We start from the raw sequence: 16,589 nt of genomic DNA on the forward strand, positions 1-16,589 counted from the left end.
AGAATTTGAGCCCATTTATTTAAGCGTGATGACACTAGACTGCCAACCCAAGCTCTCTGTCCTCTTTAAGTCTTGGTTTGCTTATCTGAAAACTAAAATAAAATAAACAAACACAACGAGGACCGTAGCCTTGTGGGTCTCAGAGACACCCCACAGAGCAACCATTCCCTGAGAACAGTGGGTGAAATTCTTCCAAATCCATTTGCCTTGAGCACACGCAGTTGGGAGAACTGCTTCCATTTTAAGTGTTCATTTTCACGGCATGATAATGTAGCCGGGCTCCATGAGGATTCCTTTCATGCCTTAAGACCAAATCAAGGCCAATGGGCTGAAAGAAGAGAGAGAAAAGAAAGTCTGATGGGCTCTATCTTTATTTTTAGGTGCAGCCATCTCTTGATTGAGACAAACAACCAGTCTCCCAGCCTGTTTCCTGGAGCAGCTTAACATCTCTTGGTGCTTTAATTTCCCACCACCTTGATCCTAAGTACTCGACTTTTCCTTCAGATGTTAGGTCTGTTCTTTGCACCTGTCAGCAGGCGTGATACTCTCCTGATTCCCCGAGGTCTCTCTGCTTCATTACTCTTCTTTTCTCTGTTGCATCCCCCCAACCAGTGCAAACTTGAAACGTAAATGTTTCCTATCCCAGAATGTAATTAAATCTCTTTAGCCTATATTTTGAAACAACACACATTTGGGGATGTGAGCATGGTAACCAGCTTAATGAGTCCTAGAGTTTGTATGTCTATTTCTATTTGTGACTGACATTCCCATCCTGCTATCAAAATTAGTAGCCATCAGTCAAGCAGAAAGTTATTGTCAGTGAGTGCTAAACAAACCCCAACTCCAGGTGGAATTGAGGTTTTTCAATAATGCATGTCTGAGCAATTTAACTAATCGCTATATTCAGCCTAGCTGAGCTTTTTCTCCCCCTCACACATAAGCAAACAGAAATCTGGAAAGTTATGAGTCTGGTGCAAGCAAATTAATCTTTAGCTAGAAATTTAACCTGAGAAGAAATCCTATTTCTTTTAAACTATATGCTTGTTTTTATTTATTTCAACCTGTGTCATGTACAGTTCTATGCCAGGAATTTAGACTGAAGCTGAAGATGAAAAGAAAGCAGTTAAGGAAAAGAAAGAAACCCCCATTTATCCTATTTGGCAATTTCTAAAATTATCACCCTTCTTCTACTGTCCTAGAAAGTGCTTTTCTCACATTATAAAATACCTGTTGACCTCTGTCCATTTTACCACGTATATTTGCAGCAGACAAAAAGGTGAGGTTTCCCCTTAGATCGGAGAAAGATATCATTTGGGGAATGCAGTGATTGAAGTTTGAATATTATAAAATGTTCAACCCAGCATGCACTGGGGCAGGTATTCTCATGGACAATGACAGGTTTTTGCTTATAATTTTACAAATACATCAGCCCTTTTCCTACAAGATTATGAATAGAAAGAAGTTCAAATGAATTGTCCAATAAGGCTGGGAAAACCAGCAGAAAAATATTCTCAGGATTATATGTAAAAAGGAGTACAATGTAACAGAAGAACTGGCCCATGATCAGAATTCAAGACTTAATGTTTCTTAAAATATAAGAGAAGCACATGGATTGGGATGTATCACAGTGCAGAGATTTCAAACATGAGCTTTGGCACCAGGCAAACCTGAGCTGAGTCCAGACTCTGCCTTTTACTGGTTTTGTTGGAGCAAATTACTTAATGTTTTTTGGCCCTTAGTTTTCACATCTGGGAAATGGGCGTAATCACTGTAGCTAACTGATAGAATTATTCAGATAATTTAATGAGATAATGCATGTGAAGTGCTTCACCCAGGACCCAGCCCATCGAGCACTCCAATACATGTCACTATTATCAATATTAATGTACAGGATAGTCCCACATGTCATTGTTGTCATGATTGTTTTGACTATATTTATTACTCTTAATGATATAGGTTGGTCTCTGGGGTAAGGATTTCAAAACCTCATAGCTTTATTAGAATATTGCCAACACAGTCACTGCAGCAGGGCTATGAGAAAAAGCCTTTTGTTCTTTATTCTTTTTTTTTTTTTTTTTGAGACGGAGTCTCGCTCTGTCACCCAGGCTGGAGTGCAGTGGCTGGATCTCAGCTCACTGCAAACTCCGCCTCACGGGTTTACGCCATTCTTCTGCCTCAGCCTCCCGAGTAGCTGGGACTACAGGCGCCCGCCACCTCGCCCAGCTAGTTTTTTGTATTTTTTAGTAGAGACGGGGTTTCACCATGTTAGCCAGGATAGTCTCGATCTCCTGACCTCGTGATCCGCCCGTCTCGGCCTCCCAAAGTGCTGGGATTACAGGCTTGAGCCACCGCGCCCGGCCTGTTCTTTATTCTTAATATACAGACTCAGCCAAGAAGAAAAAGCCTTCTTTCCCCCCCACAGAATACGAAACATAATTCTGTGAAATAGATATGAGATTGCAGAGGACTTTGAAAGGTATTTGTTCAACAGTAATTTTTAAATGACATATTGTTATTACAAAAATAATGGATTTTCCTCGTCTCCAAAAATTTAAAGAATGCTAAATGGCGTGCTCCACTCAGATCCCCTAAAATCCCTTTACCATTTCTTCACATCTCTTCCTCAACAGTGGTAAGCTTTTGCTCCCAATGGCCTGCACCTGTGACTTTGCCTAGGCAGCCTGCCTTCAGGCTACTGGAGAAGCTGCATTCAGCTTGTCTGGGAGTTTATGTCCCCACCCCCAGGGTGGCCTTTAACCAATGACTGCTGAGTGAAGGAGTTTGAAAGACCAGCTTCCTTGCCTTGGGTTAGAATAAACCTAAGGTGTAATTTACACTTAGAGTTTCTCTGTGGGATCAGACTGAAGTTATCCTCTATGGCAGAGGTCCCCACCTTTTTGGCACCAGGGACCATGTTTGTGGAAGACAATTTTTCCATGAATGGTGGGGACATAGTTTTGGGATGATTCAAGTGCATTACATTTACTGTGCACTTTATTTCTCTTATTATTACATTCTCATAGATGATGAAATAATTGTACAACTCGCCATAATGTAGAATCAGTGGGAGCCCTGAGCTTGTTCGTCCTTCACGAGAAAGTCTCATCTGGAAGTGATAGGAGGCAGTGACAGATCATCAGGCATTAGATTCTCATAAGGAGCTTGCAGCCTAGATCCCTCACATGCGCAGTTCACAGTAGACTTTTTGCTCCTATGAGAATCTAAAGCTGCCACTGATCCGACAGGAGGTGGAGTTCAAGCAGCAATGTGAGGAATGGGAAGTGGCTGTGAATACAGATGAAGCTTTACTCGTTCACCCGCCACTCATCTCCTGTTGTGCAGCCCAGCTCCTAACAGGCCATGGACAGGTACTGGTCCCATAGACCAGCTGGGGACCCCTGCTCTATGGGACTTGGCCTAAAATTGCATGCTGGCTTTGCTTCCTATCCTTTCTGTCCTGTTTCTTACCTGTTTCTCCGGGAAGCACTCCCTTAATAACTCTGTTGTGGCCAGGTGTGGTGGCTCACGCCTGTAATCCCAGCACTTCGGGAGGCCAAAGCACGTGGATCATGAGGTCAGGAGATCAAGACCATCATGGCCAGCATGGTGAAATCGTGTCTCTACTAAAATTACAAAAAAAAATTAGCCAGGTGTGGTGGGGAGCGCCTGTAATCCCAGCTACTCAGAAGGCTGAGGGAGGAGAATCGCTTGAACCCAGGAGGCGGAGGTTGCAGTGAGCCAAGATCACACCACCGCACTCCAGCCTGGCAACAGAGCAAGACTCCGTCTCAAAACATTAATTAATGAATTAATTAATCTGTTGCACATGAATCCTTCTCTTAAGACCTGCTTTTGGAAAGCCAGACCTAATATAACTACTATTAGTAACAGCATCTACCCTTCCAGAGTGTGTGTGTGTATGTGTGTGTGTGTGTTTGGATATTTTATGATCTCCAAATCTGACAACTGTGAAATTGTGTAGTACACATAATGGTGTTTTTTTTTTTTTTTTAATTTAAACACTTATCTTTTCATGTCTACAAATAGGCTTCAACATGTATTTCTAAGAGCCACCTGGTATCCCATTGTAGGGTTGCACCATAATTTAGCCAGTGCCACTCAAACTTTTTTTGTTGTTCATTGCTATGGTAACAATGTGGGTTAAACATCTTTGCCAGAAAATTTCTGTGTAAGTCCATTTGTTATTACTCTACCTGAAAACATAATTCCTGGGTCAAACTATAACCCATATCCAAGGGTTGTGATTCTTATTCCCAAATGCCCTCCAAAAAGTTGGACCAATTCATATCCTTGCCAGCACTATCCTTGGTCTCCATCCCTACCCTTCCTCCATTTGTAATGTTAAAGATTGGTGGGCATGAGCTCTGAGGAGGTCTGGAGCTTGGATGATGAACTTTGATCTTCAAAATAGCTTGAGTGCTACTTCCTCTGCGTTAATCAATCTAAGACTCACCCACATTTTAATTTTCATCTCATGTGAATTAAACCGACTTTTCTTGGAAGAAAAGTTTCTTCCTAATTGCAAAACCTACTGCAAGCTACAGTAATCAAAACAGTGTAGTGCTGGCATAAGGACGGACATCTACACCAAAGGAATACAATAAGGACCCTAGAAATAAACTCTTACATATATGGCCCAGTGATTTTTAGTAGGGGAAAAGGGTAATCTTTTCAGTAAATGGTGCTGGTAAAACTAGACATTCACATACAAAAAAATAAAGTTGGCCCCTTTATACTATTTACAAAATTTAATTCAAAATGGATAAAAGACCTAAATGTAAGAGCTAACACTATAAACCTCTTAGAAGAGAACACATAGGAAAATTTTTATGACATTGGATTTGGCAATAATGTCTGAAATATGATAGCAAAAGCACAGGCAACAAAGAAAAAAATACATGAATTGGACTTCATCAAATTATAATTTTTTTTGGATCAAAGGATATTATCAAAAGAGTGAAAAGACAACCCACTAAATGAGAGGAAATATTTGCTAATCATATTCCTGATAAGAATTAATATTCAGAATATGTAAAGAACTCCTATAACTCAACAACAACAAAAAACAAACAGCATATTTCAAAAATGAAAAAAGGACTTGAATAGACATTTCACCAGAAAAGATACACAAACGGCCAATCAGCACATCAAAAGATGCTCAACATCATTCATCATTAAGGAAACGCAACTCAAAACCACAATGGGGGCCGGGCACAGTGGTTCACGCCTGTAATCCCAGCATTTTGGAAGGCTGAGGCAGGTGGATCACAAGGTCAAGAGATCAAGACCATCCTGGCCAACATGGTGAAACCCTGTCTTTACTAAAAATAAAAAATTAGCCAGGTGTGATGGCAGGCACCTATAATCCCAGCTACTCAGGAGGCTGAGGGAGGAGAATCACTTGAACCTGGGAGGCAGAGGTTGCAGTGAAACAAGATTGCACCGCTGCACTCCAGTCTGGTGACAGAGCAAGACTCCTCTCAAAAAAAAAATAATAATAATAATTTAAAAAAAAAAACAGAAAACAAAATAAACCACAATGGGATACCACTTCACACCAATTAGGATGGCCACCAAAGAAAGAAAAGAACATGTTTTGGAACATCGTTCAGCATAAAAAGGAATTAAATTCTGATATATGGGATAAGAAAAATAAACCTGGGACTTGGCCACAGGCCATGGGGTCAGTGTCTGCCTCAAGGGATGGGGCTGCGGGGTGTGTAGGAGCCCTGGGCCTACTGTGTTCCACAATACAGGATGGTGAACCAGGAGGTCACGGTGTAGCACCGACATCTGCAGAGGAGGTGGGTGCTCGCCCTGGTCTTTGGGCTGTCACTCATCTACTTCCTCAGGAGCACCTTCAAGCAGGAGGAGAGGAGAGTCAAAGAGAGGAATCTCCTCCAGGTTCAGGACAACGATCAACTCATTCTGTGTAAAGTACAGTTTAACCCGGGCAATGGCAGTCACCCCAGCAATCAGTGCCGCAACTCCATTCGAGGGGAGCACCTCATCATGAATGAACTATGTTTGTGAGAGGAAGAATTTGCTGGTGAATGGCTGCTGCAACGTCAATGTCCCTAGCACAAAGCAATACTGCTGTGATGGCTGCTGGCCCAACTGCTGCTGCAACTGCAATGTCCCTAGCACAAAAACAATACTGCTGCCATGGCTGCTGGTCCAGCAGCTGCTGCAACATTAACATCCGTGGAACAAAGCAATACTGCTGCCATGGCTGCTGGCCCAACCGCTGCTTCAACATCAACATCCCTGGAACAATGCAATACTGCTGTGATGGCTGCTGGCCCAGAGGCTGCTGCAACATCAACGTCCCTGGAACAAAGCAATACTGCTGCGATGGCTGCTGGCCCAGCGGCTGCTGCAACATCAACAACCCTGGCACAAAGCAACACTGCTGTGATGGCTGCTGGCCCAGCGGCTGCTGCCCAACAAGCAGCTTCTCTTGGAGTGCTTCCCCAGTCAGGCAGCTGGGGCATTCCAGAACCTCTTCATGGCAGTTGAAGAACATTTTGAGTTGTGCCTGGCTACATGCAGAACCTCAACCCAGAACAGGCAACATGAGAACACCTACCAGGACCCCATAGCAAAGTCTTGCTAAGGAGAAAGCCCACCCAATCTCTTCCCTGCATGATGGGTGCAGGGGACTTGCTCCAGCTTGGGCAAAGAGGCCCCACCAAAGAACTTGCCTCCTAAGGCCTGGTTTCAGCATGAGGAAACCTCGGCTTTGACACCTTCTCGTGTTGTCATCTTTGGCTTCACTCACCACCTGGGCTTACCAGATGCAACTCTTCCGCAAAGCAGCGTGGACCCTCTACCAGGTCCCATTCGGGAAAGATGAAAGCTCAGGCTGGGCTCAGGGAGTGACTTTCTTGGACCACTCAACCCTGGGACTGCACAAGGATCTGTAACTTGTGTTGTCAGGGGGCTGGCGTCACTTTCAGGTGTTTGTTTCTTTGTTTGTTTTGTGATGGAGTCTAGCTCTGTCACTCAGGCTGGAGTGCAGTGGCATGATCTAGGCTCACTGCAATCTCTGCCTCGCGGATTCAAGCCATTCTCCTGCCTCAGCCTCCTGAGTAGCTGGGATTACAGGCACCTGCCATCACGCCCAGCTAATTTTTGTAATTTTAGTAGAAACGGGGTTTCACTCTGTTGGCCAGGCTGGTCTTGAACTCTTGACTTCATGATCTGCCCACCTCGGCCTCCCAGAGTGCTGGGATTACAGGCATGAGCCACCGCACCTGGCCATCGCTTTCAGTTTTGATTATAATTTTGTAAAATTATTTATTGGATTCCTTTGGAGTAGCAGGAAAATTACAATGTTTTATGTTGGAAAACGCCTTGCCATTCTAGTTGAACATGTTCAAGGATGTTATTTCTGTTGTTGTTTTGTGTTCTTGAGTTTCCCGAGTTAAATCATCCCTTCACCCAGAAAACATGTTCTGTCTTTTAGGGCGTGGATGTTCTCTAGGCAGTTATTTTTGTTTTTATTTCAACAGTATCAAGAGTAGGCCCTGAACATAGCCTCTTAACCATATCCTGGCACCTAAAATTATCTAAAAACTCAGACACTCTTCTAATCTAACTGCAAGATTTCTTTTTTTGTTGTTGTTGTTGAGACGAAGTCTCGCTCTATCACCCAGGCTGGAGTGCAGTGGCCGGATCTCAGCTCACTGCAAGCTCCACCTCCCGGGTTTACGCCATTCTCCTGCCTCAGCCTCCTGAGTAGCTGGGACTACAGGCGCCCGCCACCTCGCCCAGCTAGATTTTTGTATTTTTTAGTAGAGACGGGGTTTCACCGTGTTAGCCAGGATGGTCTCGATCTCCTGACCTCGTGATCCGCCCGTCTCGGCCTCCCAAAGTGCTGGGATTACAGGCTTGAGCCACTGCGCCCGGCCTTCTAACTGCAAGATTTCTAGCAGTTGGCACCCCGTGCCTGCCCTCTGGTTCCTTTCTAGAGGGGGTTGAATATGCTCATATACCCTATGGGAGAGCACTGTTTTAGCAGAAATGTAACTTCTCATCCTAGAGGAATTTGTTCTCATTTCTTTTGCCACTTAAAATTAACTGTGGGCTGCTTAGCCTCAGGTACAATGGGAACTTCAGAAAGGTCAGAGGCAAACTCCTCCCCTGTTCTGTCAACAGAAACCCAATGTTAAGGCAACTTCTAAACAGAGATGCACATAGCAGCTTACTATTTAAAAAAAAAAAGAGGCCGGGCACGGTGGCTCATGCCTGTAATCCCAGCACTTTGGGAGGCGGACGCAGGCAGATCACCTGAGGTGAGGAGTTCAAGGCCAGTCTGGCCAACATGGCAAAACCTCGTCCTACTAAAACACAAAAATTAGCCAGGCATGGTGGTGCACACCTGTAATCCTAGCTACCTGGGAGGCTGAGGTAGGAAAATTGCTTGAACCTGGGAGGCAGAGGTTGCAGTGAGTCGAGATTGCAACACTACACTCCAGCCTGGGTGACAAAGCCAGATTCCATCTCAAAAAAGGAAAAAAAAAAAAAAAAAAAAAAAAGAGAGAGAGAGAGAAATAAAATCCTTTATAGACAAGCAAATGCTGAGAGATTTTGTCACCACCAGGCCTGCCTTACAAGAGCTCCTGAAGGAAGCACTAAACATGGAAAGAAACACCCGGTACCAGCCACTGCAAAAACATACCAAATGGTAAACACTATTGACACTATGAAGAAACTGCATCAACTAACGGGCAAAATAACCAGCTAGCATCATAATGACAGGATCAAATTCACACACAACAATATTAACCTTAAATGTAAACAGGCTAAATGTCCCAATTAAAAGACAGAGACTGGCAAATTGGATAAAGAATTAAGACTGATCAGTGTGCTATATTCAAGAGACCCATCTCACGTGCGGAGACACACATAGGCTCAAAATAAAGGGATGGAGGAAGATCGACCAAGCAAATGGAAAGCAAAAAAAGAGCAGGGGTTGCAATCCTAGTCTCTGATAAAACAGACTTTAAACCAACAAAGCTCAAAAGAGACCAAGAAGGCCATTACATAATGGTAAAGGGATCAATGCAACAAGAAGAGCTAACTACCCTAAGTATATAAGCACCCAATACGGGAGCACCCAGATTCATAAAGCAAGTTCTTAGAGACCTACAACGAGACTTAGACTCCCACCCAATAATAGTGGGAGACTTTAACACCGCACTGTCAATATTAGACAGATCAATGAGATAGAAAATTAACAAGGATATTCAAGTCTTGAACTCATCTCTGGACCAAGCGGACCTAAGAGACATCTACAGAACTCCCTACCCTAAATCAACAGAATATACATTCTTCTCAGCACCACATCACACTTATTCTAAAACTGACCACATAATTGGAAGTAAAACACTCCTCAGCAAATGCAAACAAACAGAAATCATAACAAACAGTCTCTCTGACCACAGTGCAATCAAATTAGAACTCAGGATTAAGAAACTCACTCAAAACCACACAACTACATGGAAACTGAACAACCTGCCCCTGAATGACTGATGGGTAAATAACAAAATTAAGGCAGAAATAAATAAGTTCTTTGAAACCAATGAGAACAAAGATACAATGTACCAGAATCTCTGGGACACAGCTAAAGCAGCGTTTAGAGTGAAATTCATAGCATTTAGAGTGAAATGCCCACAAGAGAAAGCAGGAAAGACCTAAAATCGACACCCTAACATCACAATTAAAAGAACTAGAGAAGCAAGAGCAAACACATTCAAAAGCTAGCAGAATACAAGGAGATAGAGACACGACAAACCCTTCAAAAAAATCAATGAACCCAGGAGCTGGTTTTTTTAAAAAAGATCAACAAAATTGATACACCACTAGCCAGACTAATAAAGAAGAAAAGAGAGAAGAATCAAGGAGACACAATAAAAAATGATAAATGGGATATCACCACTGATCCCACAGAAATACAAACTACTGTCAGAGAATACTATAAACACCTCTACACAAATAAATTAGAAAATCTAGAAGAAATGGATAAATTCCTGGACACATATACCCTCCCAAGTCTAAATCAGGAAGAAGTCAAATCCCTGAATAGACCAATAACAAGTTCTGAAATTGAGGCAGTAATAATACCCTACCAACCAAAAAAGTCCAGGACCTGACAGATTCACAGTTGAATTCTACCAGAGGTACAAAAAGGAGCTGGTACCATTCCTTCTGAAACTATTCCAATCAAAAGAAAAAGAGGGATCCTCCCTAGCTCATTTTATGAGGCCAGCATCATTCTGACACCAAAACCTGACAGAGACACACAATAAAAGAAAAGTTCAGGCCAATATCCTTGAAGAACATTGATGCAAACATCCTCAACAAAAGACTGACAACCCAAATCCAACGGCATATCAGAAAGCTTATCCACCACGATCAAGTCGGCTTCATTCCTGGGACTCAAGGCTGGTTCAACATACACAATCAATAAACATAATCCATCACCTAAACAGAACCAATGACAAAAACCACATACTTATTTCAATAGATGCAGAAAAGGCCTTTGACAAACTTCAACACTCCTTCATGCTAAAAACTCTCAATAAACTAAGTATTGATGGAACATATCTCAAAATAGTAAAAGCTATTTATGACAAGCCCACAGCCAATATCATACTGAATAGGAAAAACTGGAAGCATTCCCTTTGAAAACCAACACTAGACAAGGATGCCCTCTCTCACCACTCCTATTCAACATAATATTGGAAGTTCTGGCTAGGGAAATCAGGTAAGAGAAAGAAATAAAGGTATTCAAATAGGAAGAGAGGAAGTCAAATTGTCTCTGTTTGCAGACATGATTGTATATTTAGAAAACCCATTGTCTAAACCCAAAATTTCCTTAAGCTGATAAGCAACTTCAGCAAAGTCTCAGGATACAAAGTCAGTGTGCAAAAATCACAAGCATTCCTGTACACCAATAATAGACAAAAAGAGAGACAAATCATGAGCGAACTCCCATTCACAATTGCTACAAAGAGAATAAAATACCTAGGAATCCAACTTACAAGGTATGTGAAGAACCTCTTCAAGGAGAACTACAAACCACTGCTCAACGAAATAAGACAGGACACAAACAAATTGAGAAACAATCCATGCTCATGGATAGGAAGAATCAATATCATGAAAATGGCCATACTGCCCAAAGTAATATATAGATTCAATGCTATTCCCATGAAGCTACCATGGACTTTCTTCACAGAAGTTTTAAAAAACTAAATTTCATATGGAACCAAAAAAAGAGGCTGCATAGCCAAGACAATCCTAAGCAAAAAGAACAAAGCTGTAGGTATCACACTACCTGACTTCAAGCTATACTACAAGGCTACAGTGACCAAAACAGCATGGTGCTGGTACCAAAACAGATCTATAGACCAATGGAACAGAACAGAGGCCTCAGAAATAACACCACACATCTACAACCATCTGATCTTTGACAAACCTGACGAAAGCAAGCAATGAGGAAAGGATTCCCTATTTAATAAATGATGTTGGGAAAACTGGTCAGCCATAAGCAGAAAACTGAGACTGGACCCCTTCCTTACACTTTACACAAAAATTAACTCAAGATGGATTAAAGACTTAAACATAAGACCTAAAACCGAAAAACCCTAGAAGAAAACCTATGCAATACCATTCAGGACATAGTCATGAGCAAAGACTTCATGACAAAAACACCAAAAGCTATGGCAACAAAAGCCAAAATTGACAAATGGGATCTAATTAAACTAAAGAACTTCTGCACAGCAAAAGACACTGTCATCAGAGTGAACAGGCAACCTACAGAATGGAAGAAAATTTTTGCAACCTACCCATCTGATGAAGGTCTAATATCCAGAATCTACAAGAACTTAACCAAATTCACAAGCAACAAACAACCCCATCAAAAAGTGGGTGAAGGATATGAACAGACACTTCTCAAAAGAAGACATCTATGCAGCCAACAGACACATGAAAAAAATGCTCATCATCACTGGTCATCAGAGAAATGCAAATGAAAACCACAATGAGATACCATCTCACACCAGTTAGAATGGCCATCATTAAAAAGTCAGGAAACAAGACATGCTGGAGAGGATGTGGAGAAATAGGAACACTTTTACACTGTTGGTGAGACTGTAAACTAGTTCAATCATTGCGGAAGACAGTGTGGCAATTCCTCAAGGATCTAGAACCAGAAATACCATTTGACTCAGCCATCCCATTACTGGGTATATACCCAAAGGATTATAAGTCATTCTACTATAAAGACACACGCACACATATGTTTATTGCAGCATTGTTCACAATAGCAAAGACTTGGAACCAACCCAAATGCCCATCAATGACAGATTGGATAAAGAAAATGTGTCACATATACATCATGGAATACTATGCAGCCATAAAAAAGATGAGTTCATGTCCTTTGCAGGGACATGGGTGAAGCTGGAAGCCATCATTCTCAGCAAACTAACACAGGAACAGAAAACCAAACACCACATGTTCTCACTCATAAGAGGGAGTTAAACAGTGAGAACATATGGACACAGGGAGGGGAATATCACACACCGAGGCCTGTCAGAAGGTGGGGGGCTAGGGGACAGATAGCATTATGAGAAATACCTAATGTAGATGATGGGTTGACGGGTGCAGCAAACCACCGTGGCACGTGTATACCTATGTTACGGACCTGTATGTTCTGCACATGGATCCCAGAACTTAAAATATAATAATAATAATAATAAAAGGCTGGGCACAGTGGCTCATGCCTGTAATCCCAGCACTTTGGCAGGCCGAGGCGGGCATATCACCTGAGGTCAGGAGTTCGAGGCCAGCCTGGCCAACATGGCAAAACCCCATCTCTACTAAAAATACAAAATTAGCCAGGCATGGTGGTGCACACCTGTAATCCCAGCTACTCGGGAGGCTGAGGCAGGAGAATCACTTGAACCCAGGAGCTGGAGGTTGTGGTGAGCTGAGATGGAGCCATTGCGCTCCAGCCTGCACAACAAAAGTGAAACTCAGTCTCAAAAAAAAAAAAAAAAAAAAAAAAAAAATAGCTAGGCGTGGTGGTACATGCCTATAATCCTAGCTACTAGGGAGGCAGGAGAATTGCTTGAACCCAGGAGGCGGAGGTTGCAGTGAGCCAAGATCATGCCATTGCACTCCAGCCTCGGAGACAAAGCCAGATTCCATCTCAAAAAAAAAAAAAAAAAAAAAAAACAGAAGGAAGAACCTTGGAAACGTCATGCTAAGACCAAGAGGTCACACACCAAAGGACAGATACCATCTGACTCTACTTGTGTAAGATACCCAGAATAGGCAAATTCACAGAGACAGAAAACAGAAGTTACCAGGGATTGGGGGAAGAGAGGAATGGAAAGATACTGTTTAATAGGCACAGAATTTCTGTTTAGGAGGATGGAAAGTTCTGGAAATAGTGTGATGATAATTGCACAACATTGTAATGTACTTAATGCTGATTTGTGCACTTAAAAATGGTTAAAATGGTCAATTTTGTGTTGTATATATTTTGCCACATTGAAAAAATTGCAAAATAGGCCAGGTGTTGTGGTTCATACTTATAATCCCAGCACTTTGAGAGGCCAAGGCAGGCAGATCACTTGAGGCCAAGAGTTTGAGACCAGACTGGCGAACATAGCGAAACCTTGTCTCTATTAAAAATACAAAAGTTAGCTGGGCATGGTGGCACATGTCTGTAATCCCAACTACTCAGGTGGCTGAGGCAGGAGAATCGCTTGAACCCGGAAGGCAGAGGTTGCAGTCAGCCAAGATTGTACCACTGCACTCCAGCCTGGAATACAGAGCAAGACACTGCCTCAACAACAAAAAAAAAAGAAATTAAAAACAATAGCAAAATGAATATTCTTTCCCTGATGACTGGGAAAGAAAAGTACACTTCCTCTCCTGTATTCAACATGACATTCAGAGTTGACAATACGAAAGAAAACTTTAAGAGGCATTATAGCATAATAGTTCAGAGGACTGGACTTTGCATTTTGACAGCCTGGGTTCAAATTCCAGCTCCACCCCTTACTTGCTGCATCACTGTGGACATCTGACAAAACTTTCTAAATAGGTCACCTGAAGTCATCTGTAAAATGGCAGGAAGAATAGTTTCTACCTCATGGTGTTTTCTAGGTATTAAATGGGACAAGGCTTTTGACATATTTAGTACAGTGTCTAGTGTGAGGTTTAAAAATGCACAAATGATGTATAACTCTGGTTATCGCAGTGGTTGAATGTTATTGTCATTATTACCTAAAGTACTTAGGACACTTTGATTTTCTTGATTAGTTATCTTGATTGCATTTCATATCATTAAGAGACAGGCTGCAGGAAATTAATCAAGGGGCATTTCCAGCTCTGAAATGGGGAAATCTGATCTTTGTCCCCTTAAGAAAATACTTTCTAATTATGGAATTTACGGTGTTCCTGGCAGTTTCTGATCACTCTCAAATGCACTTGGGTGCCATCAGTTTGGCCCTCTTTATTCTCATCAATTTAACTAATTTAGAGAAAACAATTCCTTAAAGGAGGGAGAACTCAGCAAGGGCTTGCTCCTGGTATGACAAATCCATCTCAAATAGCAGAGGAAGCCAAAATGCTCTGGTCCAAATGTCCTCTCCTCCAGGTTCATGGCGGCTGTAAACCCCATGCTGTGTGAGTGGGCTCATTCTCCATGGGATCCACTCCAGGATCCATACAAGGGGCTGCCATTCACTGAATGATGATGATTTCTGATGTGCTGACTCCCTGCAAGGCCCTTTCCTTCAGCTAATTGTGCAGCAGGTTTACTTTGAAGGACTCTGAAGGCAGGCTCAGCATTTTCCTTCAGATGAATTAGCTTCTTGGTCATGGCTGAGAGAGTTGACTTGCTCAGAGCTTCTGCAATGGAGTTGGGAACACCAGAAGACCAAAGACCCTCATGCTAATCTGACCTTGCCATTAATTTCTATGACTTTGGGGAAATCTAATCTTTGTTCCCGTAAAACAATACTTACTAATTATGGAACTTAACTCTCAACCTGTAATTTCCTAAAGGGTGAAAGGTCTGTTTTACTGGATGGGAGAAGTCGGATATACTCGGGCATCTAGAAAAGCATAAATATACACACACAAATTTAAGTGTTGTGATTTACCTGCTTTAGGGAGAGAATATTGATATAATCAAAGATTCATGAGCATATTTGAGTTGTAAGTTTTCTTAGAAATTCAAACAGTTAATTTTACAAGTGGGAAATCTGAGGCTTAGAAAGACTGAGTTTCCAAAGCAGGGACAAAACTAGGCTTAGACTCCAGCTTCATGACTTGGAGTCAGAGTTCCATAATGTGCTACGTGATGTGCCTCCTCCAACTACCTTTCATAGCTTTGTTGGCTCCCACAGTCACCCTTGTTCACATTGTTCCAAGCACATCATCCTCCTTGCTGTTACTGTACCAAGTCTTAGGGCTTTGCGCCAAATACTTTACCTGGGATTGTAAACAGGAAGACCTGAAAAGCCAGAAGAAGCCCTCAGAAGTTAAAAATGTGATAGCACAAATGAATGCATTAGTTAAAAGGTTGAAAGAGGAGACTGACAAATTTTTCCAGAAGTGAGCAAAAAGACAAAGGGAGGCAAAATAAGAGAGAAGAATAAAAAAAAAAAGTGAACTGACATCTGAATAACAAGAGTTTTAGAAAGAGAAAGCAAGAAAAAAAAAAATGGAGGGGAGAAAATTATCCATTAGATAACTCAAGAAAATCTCCAGAACTGAAAAGCATGTGTTCCCAGGTTCCAAAGACCAGCACCATAACCGAGGTACACTGAGGCACATTGCCGTGGCATTTTTGAAATCCAGGTGTTTGGACGAACGGAGGCAAGATGGTGCACTTCCGGGTTCTTCTTCACCACCAACTCTTCCCGCGCACGCGAAAATGCAGCCGGCACCCGGGAAGGTGCAGATCAACTGGGCATGTGCCAGGTGACGTCAATCCGAAGAGACCAAGATTTACCTGGTCGCACCTGCGGAACACCCCCAACACGCCCATGCCCCGCCTATTGCCCTCCCACTCCTAGAAAAGCCGCTCTCGGCCATTGAGCCACATGGCCTTCCTGAGTCTTTCACTCCTGTCCGGATGTCAGGACTGCAGGAACTCCGTCTGAGAGCCCCACCGGGGGACTCTGCCGGCCTTCTTTGCCGGAGGCCGACAGACCTCTTCCCCACACCTTAGGTTACCAAAAATAAATGTGCAGTTTTGCTCCTACCCTTGCCTGGTCGCTGGTTCTTTTTGTGCTCGCTCGGCTGGTCTTAGAAAAACAAATCAGTTGGTGCCGAAACCCGGAAGGAGACCCCTCCTCAGGCCTCTAGGGGTTGAGGAACCTCCTCCTGCTCCCACGCCACAGACGGACCAGGACCTGAGACCCACTTCCCTCACTCTCACCGGCCTCTCTGAGGTAAGTGCCCTTGTCTCCTCTTTACTTCCCTTGGCCAAAAATCCTGCGCAGGTCCGAGGCCCACTTTTGAGCCACCAAGTGGCTCGGGAG

General features: G+C 42.8%; 1 pseudogene; it reads left to right on the forward strand.

Annotated features, from left to right (window-relative positions):
* The window catches only part of LOC111524557, a 28,400-nt pseudogene extending 21,730 nt beyond the window's left edge, over positions 1-6,670 (forward strand).
* The last annotated feature ends 9,919 nt before the right edge of the window (positions 6,671-16,589 follow it).

This window comes from Piliocolobus tephrosceles, chromosome 17 (genome assembly GCF_002776525.5).
Source record: "Piliocolobus tephrosceles isolate RC106 chromosome 17, ASM277652v3, whole genome shotgun sequence".
Classification (NCBI taxonomy): Eukaryota; Metazoa; Chordata; class Mammalia; order Primates; family Cercopithecidae; genus Piliocolobus; species Piliocolobus tephrosceles.